General features: G+C 39.3%; 1 protein-coding gene across 5 annotated transcripts in view; it reads left to right on the top strand.

Moving 5' to 3' along the window:
- PLEKHG5 (pleckstrin homology and RhoGEF domain containing G5) overlaps positions 1–16,238 on the top strand; it is a 1,795,538-nt gene that overhangs the window by 1,291,333 nt on the left and 487,967 nt on the right. The window contains exon 1 of one of the 5 annotated variants that reach the window (XM_044063032.1): positions 4,075–4,272. The exons of the other annotated variants lie outside the window; for them this stretch is intronic. The gene's annotated coding sequence lies outside the window, so the exon portion shown is untranslated. Of the gene's footprint in view, positions 1–4,074; positions 4,273–16,238 lie in introns of those variants that run through there. 5 annotated transcript variants of the gene reach the window in all.

Below are 16,238 nucleotides of genomic sequence, written 5' to 3'. Positions count from 1 at the left end.
CGTTTAGAATGAAAGCAGTAAATGAGCAGGAGGGCATAGAGGTGATATAAAAGTAAACAACTTATAAGAGCAGCAGGTTTACTGGTGATATACTGATATAAATTGAAGGGAATTTCCAAGCAGAAAAAAAGGAGCTGCTATCCATGTGTTTAGAAACTTGACAAGCCACCCCAAACTTTGTCAGGAGCAGGTCGCAGACGTTGTAACTGTAGATGCAGTTCACAGCAGGGCAAAAGACATGGGCCATGGACAATTAAGCCATGTACAGATAGACTGGAATATCTTAACATTTATATATTTATTTTTATTTGTTAACTGGGATTGGTAAACTGAGCACAAGTTGGATCCCCTTTTTAGTAACAGCCCAAGGAGGAAATCTTCACTTACAATTACAGAAAAATACTGTGCTGCATGCACAAGTATTAAATATAGATCAGCATTAAAGTGCAATATAGTTAGATAAATGAATGCAGACATTTGGTGTAATGGTGGAGCCATTTGCCTTAGGGACTCAAGGTACAGGGTTTGATTCTCACATGAAGTTCTCATGTAGCACTTGACAGTTAATGAATAAAGTTTAACATTTTCATGCTGGAAAGACAGATATATGTGCCAATGCCTAATGCCTGCACTATGGAATAGGCTCCCCATCCATGTAAAACAGAGTTCATCCCTGACCATATTCAAACTAAGGTATGGCAACTGGATGGGAAATTAGAAATTTACTCCCAGTCTGGCCCCCATGCTCCTTATGGACAGAGGCTGTCAATATGAGAATTATTATCTTAGCTAACACCCCCACATAAATCCTTAGTTACCTCCCTACTAACATGCCCCCCACTGTATAAACAACCATAACACTTGGGGACCCAAATGGTTTGGGGTGCACTGCTATGCTTGTTAGGGCCCTTGATTATTAGCTTATAAGCAGCCTATTTATTAGATTCTTACCTATATATATGTACATAGAATACATTTGCATTTTTTCCGAGTACTTTCATTAACTGTTTCTAACAAATTTTGCAATTGTTGCTGTTATATTGTTATAAAGTAATAAGTGTTACGATGGTGAAGTGTTCTTAGTACCCTGGACTTGATTTGCATGTAGAAAGGAGTTTAGTAGTTCTAATGGCAGAGAGGGTACAGAGTAGCAGCAGAACGTTAAACATTGTTCACAACACATGGAGAGAATGTTGATTTAAAAGAAAGTTAAGTACATATAAAAGTAGGAGTGGTGAGGGAGATTTGATAGAAATATTGTAGTACATCACAAGAATCCACACAATCCAAGTGTGCACCATTTTCCAAATAGAGACATAACACTCAGCCTCTTAGAGCAAGAAATCTGCACAAAGCCATACTTAATGGGGGGACAAAAGCCCAAAAATGGGGACAGTTTTTAAATATTCTTAAAAACTTGGTCATTACAACAATAGATTTTGTATTAGCATGAATTTTCTGAAGGGTATGTAGTCTGAAACTCAAATGTCTTTCATTATTTTCTGACCTCAATTCTCAATTATTTGCCAATGATTTGCCAGAAAGCAACAATTTTATGAGAAACAAACAAAAAGTGTGAGGCAAAAATCTGGACATTCTGCGAAAATCTGGACAGTTGAGAGGTATGAATAGAATCCAACGTGGCTGAGACCTGAATAGTCAGCCAACTTTTGTCAAATCCGTTGTAGTTGCTCATTGCACCTCTATTCATTTTGCCATTGTGTGATGTTGGAGTTATAGTTTCAGAGGTGTATAGGAAGTACAATTGAGGAGAGGAGCTTGCTTTCCCTCACTCAGAAACATTTTTGTGGAACTTGATTACATGGGTTGATCACTTTATTTAAATGATGTTACTTGTCCTGAATATGACAGCTTGTTAGTTACTGTGAATCAATTTCAGTGATGTATGAGAACAAGATGTTGCATTTTAATGATTCAAAGTATACGGCTCAAGCGATATGCACAAAAGTATTGTTTTACAAGAAGGGTGGTATATGTCTGGAAAACGCTTTCTAAAGTGCAGGTTAGGTCATAACAAGAATGTATGGAGCATATAAGAGATGTTTTCCCTCAGGCTCCTCATAAGACTATCAATTAACTAGAAGTTGCAACTTGCTGATAGGTAGGGTGACAGCAGCCTAGGGGGCTGACCTGTCCTTATCTACTTTTAGAATGTTTGTAATATGACAACACCAATATTGCGACATGCTGGCCTAACAATATTTTAAAAACAAATAATTAAAAGGCATTATGGTTGCATCTTGCTTACTCCACTTTCAGATACTGATACACAAATCAAACATATTTGATGGAATAAGCTGCCACTACAGGTCAAACAAAGTATTATTCTAGCAACCTGTAAGGTTAGTCTTGATGACTGGATGGGTAAGGTACAAACTTACACCAGGGTCATCATGTATGTTCTTGAAGGATTTTGGAAGTGAGCTCTATTGAGTGACTGAAGGGAGAGGCAAAAACTTTTAAGTTTGTCTAATTAAATGTGTATATGGCTAGACATCTTATGTTTCCCATGACCGTTTACCTAGTTTGTTCCTATGTCCCTAATTCTAGTGTGTAACAATGTGCATACAATGGATGTTAATAGAAGGGCAGCTGTATTACAAGTTGTATATAAATTCAGGGATACTTGCTAGTCATTAAAAAGTAGAGTCTTGACATTTGTTATGACAGACCATATCCTAGCATGCCACCTTGCTGGATGAAATGCAGCACTTGTTTCCATGTAACAACACTATTGTCCAGAACAGAAAAAAATAGTACCTGGCTGTCACAACGATGAGGTACATTGGTGGTGATCTAAATCACCTAGACATACATGTTGGGGCACTGTTAATTTTTGTACCCTGTGCATGCAGCACATGAATGCTGCTGTTCACGTTTATATCTAACTTTAATTCAAGTGGTGTCTATTTTTGGATTTAGTACCTTGGAAAATCTCTCAGGACATTGCTGTAGATGTTTTAGTGTGTTTATATTTTTGCTTTGCTATCAGTTGCTACAGTAAGGTAACGTGTAGGAAAATATGGGATCCCTCCCTGGAGTTTGCCTTCAGTGTACAAGGCCATGAATTCCCTTCGCTCATTTCCAGTACGTTCTCCATGTGCATGCATGAAGCAGAAGGTACTGCATCAGAACCAGTGAACAGGTGGCTGCAGTACAGCATTACTGGAGTGAGAGAGAGGTTTTCATAAGGAGCGGCACTGGTGGAGACCTGCGATATGGTATTAGTACACTGTCCAGTCACTCAACTATTTTTTTTTAATATCTGAATGACACATTGATCTTAACAGGTACTAGAGGTATACCAGCTGGACCCTCAGAATTGAATAGGATGATGTAATGATTAAGGTCTTTACCTCATAGATACAAGACACAGGGTTTGGTTCTGACCTCTCCATTTTGGCTAAGCTTGTAATTGCTTGCAGACTAATAGCTTAGTGTTCACCTATGAGCACCTTATATTTGACAACTATTAACTGGCCAGTTGTGGTTATGATACTGTTTATAAAACAGAAACTCACTTATACTCTAGAACACACCCATGGCTCTATGCTCATGGTCAGATATGAAACTTAGCACAAGTTATATGATTCCTTATCTGATATCTGCTGCTTTTTAGCTTTTGCAGTTTGAGACAGTTGATACCAACCACCAGACGTTCTGTTAAGATTTTCTCCTTGCGGTGGGAAGGAGTTATGTTTACCACATGGAATATAACCTATGTCATTTAGTTATTAAATGCTTCTAACGATTTGTTAAAACAGAATTCCAGATACAGACATGGATATGCAGCTGTTTGGGGTGGGGGTGGGGGCATGCAATCTCTCGTCTGTGGTTGTCTGCCAAGCCTCCTGCAACTCAGGAAGTCCACTTTGATATTTTCCTGTCTGCTAAAGTGAAGCTTTCTTAGTGAACTGCAGGGAATAGGCAGACCGAGATCCTGTCCTATATTTGCTGTTGTCGTGTGGAAGACTTTTCTTGAAGATGCTATCACTGCTGTGGGACTTCTTTTGGGACTAATAAAGGAGACAAGTCACCTCAGCATAGCAACCAGTACAGGGGTACAGCCTCATTCTGCCAGTTTAGTTTGTTTGTATACTTTACTGCAGTAATGATAGATGCTGGACATGTCCAAGAGACTTGTTTTTAGAATTAAGGGCAGAGCTGCAGCATACAGAGCAGCCGTCCCTGGACATGTCATTTCTCAAGTCGCTTCTTTTTCGTGATGATTTAAACAAGGGAGAGTACAAGGTCAGTGTTTTACTTGCATGAAGTTGTTCCAGCCCAAGTGACATTTGCATATTCTTACACAGTATGCCATGGAAAGAGAGGTATAGTGCTGTTTCTTTAATGATGATTTCTCTTCAGATTTTCTTTTTCAGACTGCCTTATATTTATTTTGTCTAACTTCGACGACACCCATATTCGGTTAGTAGACAAACAGGAGTTCTTTATAGTTGTGGCACAGAAACAATAGTAACTGGTCTTATATATATATCTATATATATATATATATATATATATATGTGTGTATATATATATGTGTATATATATATATATATATATATATATATATATATATATATATATACATATATATATATATATATACATACAACAGATACCACATTTTGTATTGCTTTTCTGGCTGAGGGGTGGAAGGTTCATTTTGGGGAAGGATAGTTGCAGAAGTTGGATAGACCATGCAAATAGATATTGATCGGTGTGTGCTGGATGCAAGCTGTGCTGTACACGGTCATTGAAGTACTGAAATCCTACGTGGTATAGGTTGTGTGTGTGGGTAAAGCTAAGTGATTCAGTCACTCTGTGTGGGAGTGAAATCGGTGTACTTCATTTGATTACAGGAGTTCAGCTGACATGTGGCTACCTTATGGTATTACATGTGTCACATAAAGGAAGACTTAATGTAGTAAGAGTAACCTTTCTCCTGTACTCCTGGGTTTGATTTCCTCAGTCTGTTTCCTTACTGTATTAATTCTGAGCTAGTCACTTAAGACGGTGCTCCCATGTGAGCCCTACAGAGAGTCACTTGTATTTAGTGATTTACCTCTTAACAAATAATTATAAAGGATGCCTTTTACTCTAGCATCTTGGTTAGACCTCTGAAGAAGTGAGAAAATCTAAAATAAATGGGGTACGCCATATGCTGCAAAAATTAATTGGTGAATATAGCAAAGTAAGCTTTTATTAATGCTACGTGCTTGTATGGCTTCACAATCAAGCAAATTAGATAGTTTATAATGTTTTACTTGTTTTAGATCCTTATCTAAACTACTTCCAGTAAATTACTTAGCGGTATAAGGTAGAGTTAATCATACTAACGTATAAAGAAAATACAATGAAGTGTTGTAGACCATGACAGAAGTATTGTTCATGTACTACTGTGCATTAATATAATGGTGCTGAATACAAATGTTGTGATCTTTGTGTAATTTGTATTTTTGGGCTTATGCAGTAGCTAGCAACAGCTTGAGTCACTGTTCCTGGAGCCATGTTTGTGTGCGACTCTACTGCTCCCATGTGACCATTTACCAGGTGCTATGAGATCATAAGTACACTATAAAAGAGCAACCCATGTTTTACACTGCCTGTTTGTGATTATTTTTCCAAAGTTAGTGACCTTTAAGTGAGAATAATAAAGAAAAGGGGGTATCAGGCAAATCCTTCCCCTCCATGTGAAGATGCATTAGGGTCTGCCTTCCTGTAAATAAATATGTATATATTTATGTTTTGTGTGTGTGTGTTGTCCAAATTTCATTCAGGTATGTGAAGTATGTATTAACTCAGTCTAGTGAATTGTAATGTGCCAAGCTTTTGTGATGCAAGTCAGAGAGACACAGTGGAAACATTTCTGACCACTGCATTGTTAGCATTCTCTCTTTTTATATATGTTTTTCCTTAATGGCAGGCACTCTTTATAACTTACCTCACTTTAATCTTTCCTTATTTTATTGCTTCTGTAACACTGATGAGCTCTTCAGTCTGTGTTGCACAGGATCTATGCACCAGTCTATTTAACCTTTACTTAAATACAAATATACGCCAAGTCTTTGATTACTATATGGGCTGCGTTTATTAGTCTTTGCTTTGTTCTGAACAACATGATTGCTGTTTTGTTTGACTTCATTTCTAATTTATTGTCATGCAGTGCAGTCAGTTCCTGCACTCATTTAGACATCTAACAAATTCAGAAATAATATGGAAAGACAGAAATTATTGGTGGGTAGCTGAATTAATTGGTCATTAGCCATTTCAATTCACTACTAAGTGAAAAAAACAGGTCTGAGTTATTTGACTTTGCTTATTACAAAAAGGAAGAAAGTCCCAGTAGTCCTGCATTTTACAGTAACGCGCACTATATTTGCATTCTTTGTCACAGCATCAGTGGCTGCAGCTGCACCTGCACGTGTGCAGAGTATTTCAAATGTGTGGTCACATGTTTGAGCAGTTAACGTGTAGGTATTAAGCCACTCCTACTGACTCTCATCATTACACACAGAGAGATGAAGGCTTTGATGTTCACTGTATATGGTGATGTTATTTAAAAAATGAATATGATTATACACAGCAGCCCCAATGTGTAGCGTCATGGACGACTCCATGTTACCAGCTGTAGTCCAACTGTGTAGTGTAATGGATGACTCAGTGTTGCCAGTTGTAGTCTCACTGTGTAGTGTCATGGACAACTCATAGTGTTATGTAGTCTGGCCATTTGTGAAGGCTCTACACTCTTGCATAATTCTGTAGAATTTCTGTGTCTGTATTACATACTCTGAATTATATTATCCTCAATAAACCTATTTATTGCATCTGCAGCCCTTTGTGTGAGCAAATTTTTAACATCACTTTTAACCATCTTTCCTCTGTATTTGATTTGTGCCCTGTTCTTGTATAACTATTCTCATGAAAAATGCTGCCACTTTGAATTTTCCTTGAGTTGCCAAAAAGTCTATTTCCCTTCTCTTTTTGCAGGATGTACATAAGATTGTCTTTTTCATGTATGTTTTTGTGTGTATTGGTTTATATAATTCTTGTTGCCCTTTCGAGTTTGCTAATCTATTTGCAGAGATGAGGCCTCTAGGACTGTGCTTGCTGACTCAGCGGGTCTGTGTACACAGGAAAGGTTAACACCACCCCCTGTATTCTGCTTATCTCCCAACTGTCCACATTTTCACCTCATATTTTTGGTCTGTTCCTCTTACAATTTGTGGTTTTCTAGATTTTTATTGCAAATCAGTGAGGACTGAATTCACTAAATAATGACATCCATTTGAGTTTCAGACTTCATATCCTTCAGAAAATGTATGGTAACACAAGACCTTTTATTTTTATTCTAGATACTCTCTAAGTTTATAACAGTAATATTTAAAATTTGTCCCTATTTTTGAGGCTTTGTCCTCTGTTATTTTTGGCTTTGTCCATATTTTTGTGCTAAGAGGTATTCTGCAATTACCTCCACTTTCCCTGCTACCTTCTGGGCTGGGACGGTTCACTCTTAGATTATGTGATATAATTGTTTCGAAGGCTTGTTTACATTTTTGTTGCATCTCATGTCTCAATGTGTGGTCTTTGCCTTGGTTTTTATTACCCTGCAATATTATATTGTACATTTTTGCCCCAAGGCAAAATCTAGACAGTCTGTGAAAATCTGGACAGTTGAGAGGTATGGATGGCTGTTTCAACCTTTGAGAATTCCCTTTCTGTCCTGTGTTATCCCATCCTCTGTGTCATCTGCAAAAATGCATAGTGTCCCCCTAGTCCTGCTATAGTTTCACTTGTGTAGATGTTGAAAAGTTCACGTAAGTACCCCCTGTCTTTATTGTGCCTTCCTTTTATTACTACGTTTTATGCCATGTTGCTCAGGCATTTAGTTTAATCCACACTGCACTCTTGGATCCCACTCTGTTGTTGGCCAACATGCACATTATTTTTCTGGAACTGTGAGAGCCTGTTGCTGATATCCACACAGGTCACTTCTACATCACCCTACCCTTTCTATTGCCTTCATGTTGCAGTCAGTTAAACTTTCTAGAGTTCTCTGGAACATTATTACTGTAACAAATTGCCTGAAAACAGTCAATCAACATCTAAGCCATATTTTCCCACTGGTTCTTTCTAAAGTTGGAATGGAGAGGACTCAAAATGAGGCAGTCCTGCCAGTTGTGCTAAGCAGGAAGTTTAGTAATATGAAATAGAGTGTTATAGGTTCTGTAACATCCTTCTGTCTTTAAAGTGTTGAGAATTTAAAACATGTATTTACATCTTTGAGATGAATGTTTCTATGGCATTGCACTGAAGTCAGTAGAGGGAAACTCTTCTGAACTTCACATGGCAGTGGCGCAACAGGTAGTACACTCAGCTTTGGTGCAGAAGGCTGAGGGTTCCATTCTCACAGTAGTTGAATTGATTGCTGGCACTACAGTGCAGTGCAAGGGGGATGCTGCACTCCTGATTTTGCCATCCATTGAATGAGATGTTAAATTGAGGTCCTATCTGCGTGAATTGTAGGTAGCTCATCCCACTGCATCTATTAAGGAGTAAGGGAAGTTTCTGTACTCCCTGGACAAATTTCCCCTTGTATAAACACCAGCTTGGGACTTCCCTGAAGAGGTCACTTGCCTAGTGGGATAAACCCAATCAAAAAAAAAACTTTGATATTTAACTATTGTTGTTCAGGGATAGGACAAAAGAGAGTGACTGAAATAGGTTCATAGGTTCATAGTTGATACTAGGCTATCTGCCCTAGGGCATTTATAAGCCTAGCCAGAGTGTGTTTGGCTTTCGCCACCCTTTTAGATTAGTTGACTGTGCCTCTGTATAGTAGGTCACAGAAGGTAGCCCTTTTAAGGTTAGTTTACTGTACCTCTGTCAAGCAGGGACACAGAAGAGATCCCAGGGGTAAACTTACGATCTCCCATCCACTCGTCAAGATTTCTCTTGAAGAGGGTCAGTGAGGGGCTCTGCCTAACATGGATTGGGATTTTGTTCCAGAGTGGGGGAGCCTCTGGGATATGAATCTGTCCCTCCAGCATGTCCTATTTATTTCTGTGCTGAGGTTCAAGTCCCTGGAGCATGTAGCTCTAAGGGATCTGGATTTTCTGAGGTGAAGCATGTCCATTAATTCTGGGTTGGACATGGCTTTATACGTCAGACACAGATCGCCTCTGAGTAGGCGGTACGCAACTGAGTAGAGCTGGAGTTTCTTTAGCCGAACTGCATAGGGCATCTGTTTGAGCCCCTTGATCCTATTGGTGAGATACTTTTGGGGTCTTTCCAGTTGCTGAAGGTGTTGGGTAAGGTACATCCCAAACAGGGCATTGTACTCAATTATGGGCCTGATAAGTGATGAGTAGAAGGGGCACAATGACCTCTCTTGATCTAGATGTGAACTCTTTCATGATAAGGTGGGCTATATAGAAGGTCTTTCTAACCACTTTGGCAACGTGATTGTCAAAGGAGAGATTGCTATCTACTTGGGTCCCCAAGTCCCTAATTACTACTTCCGTACTTAATGGATTACCACCTATGTGGTAATTTGTGGGCACTTTGTTTTTCCCAAAGGGGATGACTATGCACTTTTTGGAATTTAGCTTTAGGCCATGGCTCTGGCATCAGCTATCCGTCTCTGTGAGACCCTTTTGGAGGATGCTTGTGTCAGCCAGAGAGTCGATTACAGCACCTAGTTCGCAGTCATCTGCGAACTTGGTCAGCCATAGTCCACCCGTGTTAACCTGTACCACGGAGAAATATATACCGAACAAGAGAGGTCCCAGGACTGACCCTTGTGGGGCACCACTTGTAACTGGTTTAGAGTCTGACATCGCACCTGCTATTCTGACCATGTGGGTTCTATCCCTGAGCCAGTTTGCAACCCATCTTGTGACATAGGGGTTGATATTTAAGCTGATGAGCTTATTTATGATGCCTGAGTGGGGTATTGTGTCGAAGGCTTTTGCAAGGTCTAGGTAGGCTGTGTGGACTACCTTCCCTTCATCTATGGCTTTGGTAACGGTTTCAAAGAAGTCGACCAGGTTCAAGAGGCAAGATCTGCCCTTAACGAAGCCGAATTGGGTAGGATCCAGTGTCTGGAGGTTCCCAATGTATTTGTTTATGATTTCCATGATGATACGCTCCATAGCTTTGCAGACCAGGCTAGTCAGGCTTATAGGGTGATAGTTTCCAGGGTCTGTTGTGGCACCACCTTTGTGGAGTGGGACCACTGTTGCTGCACGCCATTCCTTGGATACATATCCTGTAGTAAGGCTGAGATTGAACAGTGACTTTATATGAGGGTTTAGTTCTTCTTGGAGCTCGTGTAAGACGCAGCCCGGGACACCGTCTGGTCCCATTGATGCTGTGTTTTTTGCTTTGGAGAAGGCAGCTCTCACCTGTGCATCTGTGATCTCAGGAAGGCTGCACTGTGTTAGGATAGACATTTGCTCTTTTGGGGGGCGAAGGGGGAGAGAAGTTTGCAATGAACCTTTCTGCCAAGATGTTGGCAATGTCTGTGGGTTCAGTGTATTTTTTGTCATTTTGCACTAACTCAGAGCATATCTGGGAGTTGCCTCCCAGGTTTCTGATATAACTAAAGAAGGCCTTGTGATGATCTTTAGTGTCTTGTGCAATTTTTCTTTTGAAGCTGGCCTTAGATGATTTTATGAGGGATCGTAGTTTCTTGCTAGTACTGATCAGTGACGCCTTCCCTTTTTGGGATTTTGCTCTGTCATGTAGTAGCTTTCTCTTTCTGTTGTATAGCTTATTTATGGCCGGGGTCCACCAGACAGGTCTCCTGCCTTTGGAGGAGTGAGTCTTGGTTTTATTTGGGATAGCATTCTCCATGCATTCCTGTAGGTGTCCATAGAATGCTTTTGTAAAGGATTCTGCATTTTGGGCCATATTTTCCAATGGCCCGGGGGCTTTGAAGGATTCCACCTCAGTTTTGAGAAGTGTGAAGTTTGCTTTTGAGAAGTTCTTCACCGTCATTTCCTTGGCTAGGGGTGGGGACGGAATATGGATGTCCAGTGAGATTTGTTTATGGTCTGATCTTACCAATGAGAGGTATACCTCTGGTGTGGAACATAGAGACTCCATGTTGGTGATGACCAGATCCAATATGTTTTCCCCTATTGTGGGAGTGGTGACCAGTTGTTCCACAGCATTTGAGTTTATAAATTCTAGGAACCGTTGGGCGAGGGTGTTTGGGCTTGAGTAGTTTTCCCAGTCGATGTTTGGGTAGTTGAAGTCACCAAATATAATAGTGTTTGGAGAGACCTTCATATTCTCCAGTGTTCTCAGGAAAGCTGAGTGAGGTTCCTGTGTTTGGGAGGGTGGTCTGTAGCAGGCTACAAATTGAAAGGCAGTTTTTCCCACTGTTAGTTGCACATGGATGGTCTCCGATGCTTCGTGCAGTGCCATTAACAACCTGTAGGTGTGGGTATCTTTGATAAATATGGATACTCCCCCTCCTTTTGTGGTTCGGTCCAAGCATGGTATGAAGTATAACCTGTTAGTGCTGGGGTGCTCTCGGGAGCCTTGAACCAGGTTTCTGTTACTGCACAGATATCGATATTCTCCATACTGAGGAGAGTCTCGAGTGCGTGCATCTTGAGGTTTAGACTTCTGGCGTTGAGCAGCATTACCCTTAGTTTTTTTTTCTTTGTGTTGTCTATGGGGGTGGGTTTGTCTTTCAAGCCTTGCCTAAAAAAGGCACTATGGGGGAGGCAAGAGCCTTTGCCAGTATTCGAAAACCCAGGGGTGACAGGTGCAAGCTGTCCCTTGCAAAGCAACGTGGCTTGTCGAGCATGTCATCCCAGGCTAACAGACACTAGATCCCCTTTGACACCAGTACTTTAGCCAATTGTTAAAATTGATAATTTTGTCTTTATACTGTGGCATCATTCTTGGTGAGGGTAAGATGCTACTCAAGGTCAGGGTCATACCGGCCTGGGCTACATGATCAAAGAGCTCCTGTACATCTTTTTTCATGTAGTCCAGGGAGGTACATCTCAGGTCATTCACACCAGTATGGACAATGACAGAGTCATATTTGTACTTGCTTTGGAGTGACCTGAGTGCTTGTGTTATGTGGCGGATCCTGGCACCCGACAGGCAGCTTACAGTGACCTTCTCCTTGTTCAGCCTGGTGAGTGGGACGTCAGTGTGTCTGACAATAGAGTCACCTATTACAAGTGCATTAGGTGTGTTGTTTAGCTTTAAGGGCTGTGACTGTGTGGCACAATGACTTTGTCAGCTATGTGCTACGTGGATATTGTTTCGTGGTAGCTGTTGCTTGGATGTCTGCTTTAGAGGTCTCTGCTGCTTAGGCAGATTTTTATTTAGAGCCTCCGAGTATGTTTTTGTGTGTTTGTGTGTTTGGTTTGCTGATGCGATAGGTCTATGTGAGACTGGATTTGTGGTGTGTGTGGTTACCTTCTCCTCCTGACAGGCTGTGCCAGTATTGGGTTGAGAGAGCTTAGCCTCCAGTTTGGCTATATAGTTGCATCTCTCACATATATTTGAGCTTGTTGGAAGGAGGAGAGGGTGGTCTGTATACATAAGGCAGTTGTAACATTGCCTCAAGATTCCCAGATTCACCAGCTGGACTGGAGAGTAAACTCGAAACTGACCTTTGGACATGCCTGAATAATATAGGGAACTACTTATTGACTGATCAGAAGGAACCAATAGGGAGGAAGTGCATAGAAGGAGTATAAGAGGATGTAGTGCTTTAGTTTGTGTTTACCTATGAGATTACTTATACGAGCAAGTGCAGGGCTTTAGAATGAAAATAGAGTGCTTAATTAGAGATTTAGAGCAGTTCTAAGGGAAAAAGTGAATACTTAGTAGGTACTGATGTCTGCTAACTGCTAACATTTACTTTAGTTTTTTTTTTTTTTATGGGGGTAGAACACTGATCTCATTCAGCCTGGATGAACACAACCAGCAAATACTTACAGGTATATTTTAGGTGCATTTCCTGTGAGAGTACAAAAAAATGTATACATGTCAGTTCCTCCTGAGGGACAAGGCAGAGTGAAGCCACGTTTTCTGAAGATTTATTGTTTATTTCACACATAACCCTACTGTTAAGTAACACTGATGTAAAGCACAAATACTAGTAAGACATCAGGATATTCCTGGAGTTCATCACTTTAACGAATGTTACACATATTGGTAGCAAACCATTCAGATAGTTCTTTGTTTATTTGTGTTTAGCTATGGCTTTATCATAAATTTTGTAGTTATTCTCTAAAAGAACACATCTGTGTTTTTCTGAAGAAATGCACATTTTTCCTTCCTGCAGCAAGGACGATGACTTTGTTTCCCATTTTAGATTTTCCTGTGCTTCAGTAATTAAAAGTAATGGTCTGTGAAAGCACTGCATCCTGGAGACATGGCTTTTTCCACACATCTCTTGTTGCACAAGATTGTAAAATGATTGCAGTTTTAAACAAAGCATTAGAAGGGCAAAAAATGACACGGAAGCTAAGTATGCAGTGGTGAAAAAAATATTCATTTTGCTTCTACAATCTTGTTTCCTTGTCTGCTTCACACTGTTGGTTCTGGGAATTTCCTTGATCCATTACACAATCTTCTTTTTCATTGATGAGTACTTGCTAGATTTCATCTAAAATCTCCCCTGTTTTGGCCACTGTTGCTGGCAGTAGAGTCCTGCTAAACCCCACAGTTAAGCTGAAACATGTTTTATTTGCACACTTTTAAGCTGGTCCATTCCCTTCTCACAGATGCTTATGCTTTTATATAAATTGGATGTGTATTTGCAAAATACCTTCCAAATATGAAACTGTATTTATATATATTTTATATTACAGTTCTATAGTTTTAAGAGTTTGAATACTGAGACTTGCAGATGTTTTTTTACATTTATATCCTGTTCATTGGTCTGTTTTGGTTATTTATCTCCATGTGGGTGCTAAAAGCATATTGTCAGAAAAATCCTTTGATAGACTGTTTACAAAAGACCGGAATCTGGACATGTTGGCAGAGCGGAAGTTGTTAGCATACCTCTCAACGTCTTCCCATAAGAAATCTGGACAAAACTAAAAAAAAAAAATAGGGATACAAAAGGCACAAAATCAGAGACAGATTTCAAACATTGCTCGTGGAGCTTTTCTTCCTTGGCCTCCATTGCAAAGGAGTTCAAACCTGGTAAATAAAAGCAAAATAAATAAACTTGGAAAGTTGCTGGAATAACATGCTTTGTATTAGCATGTATTTTTCTTAAGAATATGAAGTCTAAAAACCCAAGTGTGTGTCTATTTAGTGTCTTCAGTCCTCTGTGATTTGCCAGAAAGTCATTTATGAGGAACAGACCACAAATATCAGGTAGAAATCTGGACATTTTGTGATAATCCGGACACTTGAGACATGGTTGTCAAGCAAGCCTTAAAAAAAAAAAAAAACAGCACCAGTAATGAGCGCTATAAGATAATAGATTATTCATCCTTTGAGCTGGCTTCCTGAATTTAATGAAACACCATATACCCCTTGTTTAAATGAACCATAGAAATCACGTGAGCTAATAACTAATCACCAAGATTAAAAGGCTACATTATTTACAAGTTTAATGCATCAGCTTTTTCTTATTTATACAGATGCTAATTTTTTTTGTCAATCAGATTGCTTTGATTAATGCAACCATTTTATTAACGTGATTAAATGATTCTTGAATGTGAATAAAATGGCATTTGGTTTAGTGTGATTGCTGTAGTATTTGTACAATACAGTAACTTAAGACTTGAAGCTGGGAGCTAGCTATAAGGTTTAGATTTTGACTATCATTTGGGCTTGGGTCAAGGGAAATGCTGGAGGTGTGTTATGTGTTGTAGAAAATATGCAGGATAGCAATCTGCATTGTTTTTATTGCCCATTATTGATGCGCGAGTGTTTCAGTGATGGTCTTTTCAATTATTTGAACAATATTACAATGTTTTTTAAACAGATTCCTTGTGCCAAGAGTATGGTTGTTGATGCCATTTGATTTTACTATTAGCTTTAGCATGAAGTTTTTTTTCTTTTTTTAAGCAAACTCAAATAGAGAAAAAAGTGAGCAGTATATGGTACCTGTTGAGTTTACCACTGTCTTCAGATTAGCAGATTGAGAGAACCTGTAGAAGTTCCTTGATTGGCTGCCCAAGGATTCTTGTTTTCTGTTTTTAAATTAATTGTAGCCAGGACAATGGGTCATGGTGACTCATTTGACACATGGCCTCAAAAAATCTTTCCATTCCGCACTGTACAGAGATGTCTGTTCCGCATTGTTGGCATTTCAAATGTAAATCATCTGGTCTCGGCCATATGAAATTCAGTATTTTGAAGTGTCGACAATGTGAAGTGGACTCAAATGCATATATACATGTATATATATATATATATATATATATATATATATATATATATATATATGAGTCTACTTCATATGATCGAAAGTTCACTTGATAGAAATTCATTTGACCGAGACCATAACACCGAAAGTTCAAAACACTGAAAACACATGGGACTGAAACTCATAACACTGAAACATTACAGTAAAAGGTATATGCCCTTTTCCCCACTGTAGTGTGATCCTGGAGTTAGTATATATATAGTTAGGGGGGGTGTGTGGAGGGCACAGCCCCCCAAATTGGGTGGTGTAGGGGAAAAAAAGAAAAACAGCACCAGTAATATGAGCTCTATAAGATAATAGATTATTCATCCTTTGAGCTGGCTTCCTGAATTTAATGAAACACCATATACTCCTTGTTTAAATGAACCATAGAAATCACGTGAGCTAATAACTAATTACCAAGATTAAAAGGCTACATTATTGACAAGTTTAATGCATCACCTTTTTCTTATTTATACAGATGCTAATTTTTTTTGTCAATCAGATTGCTTTGATTAATGCAACCATTTTATTAACGTGATTAAATGATTCTTGAATGTGAATAAAATGACATTTGGTTTAGTGTGATTGCTGTAGTATTTGTACAATACAGTAACTTAAGACTTGAAGCTGGGAGCTAGCTATAAGGTTTAGATTTTGACTATCATTTGGGCTTGGGTCAAGGGAAATGCTGGAGGTGTGTTATGTGTTGTAGAAAATATGCAGGATAGCAATCTGCATTGTTTTTATTGCCCATTATTGATGCGCGAGTGTTTCAGTGATGGTCTTTTCAATTATTTGAACTATATTA

Source organism: Protopterus annectens, chromosome 2.part1 (genome assembly GCF_019279795.1).
Source record: "Protopterus annectens isolate FY-2018-M chromosome 2.part1, PAN1.0, whole genome shotgun sequence".
Lineage (NCBI taxonomy): Eukaryota > Metazoa > Chordata > Ceratodontiformes > Protopteridae > Protopterus > Protopterus annectens.
This window is presented reverse-complemented; position numbering and strand designations above follow the sequence as displayed.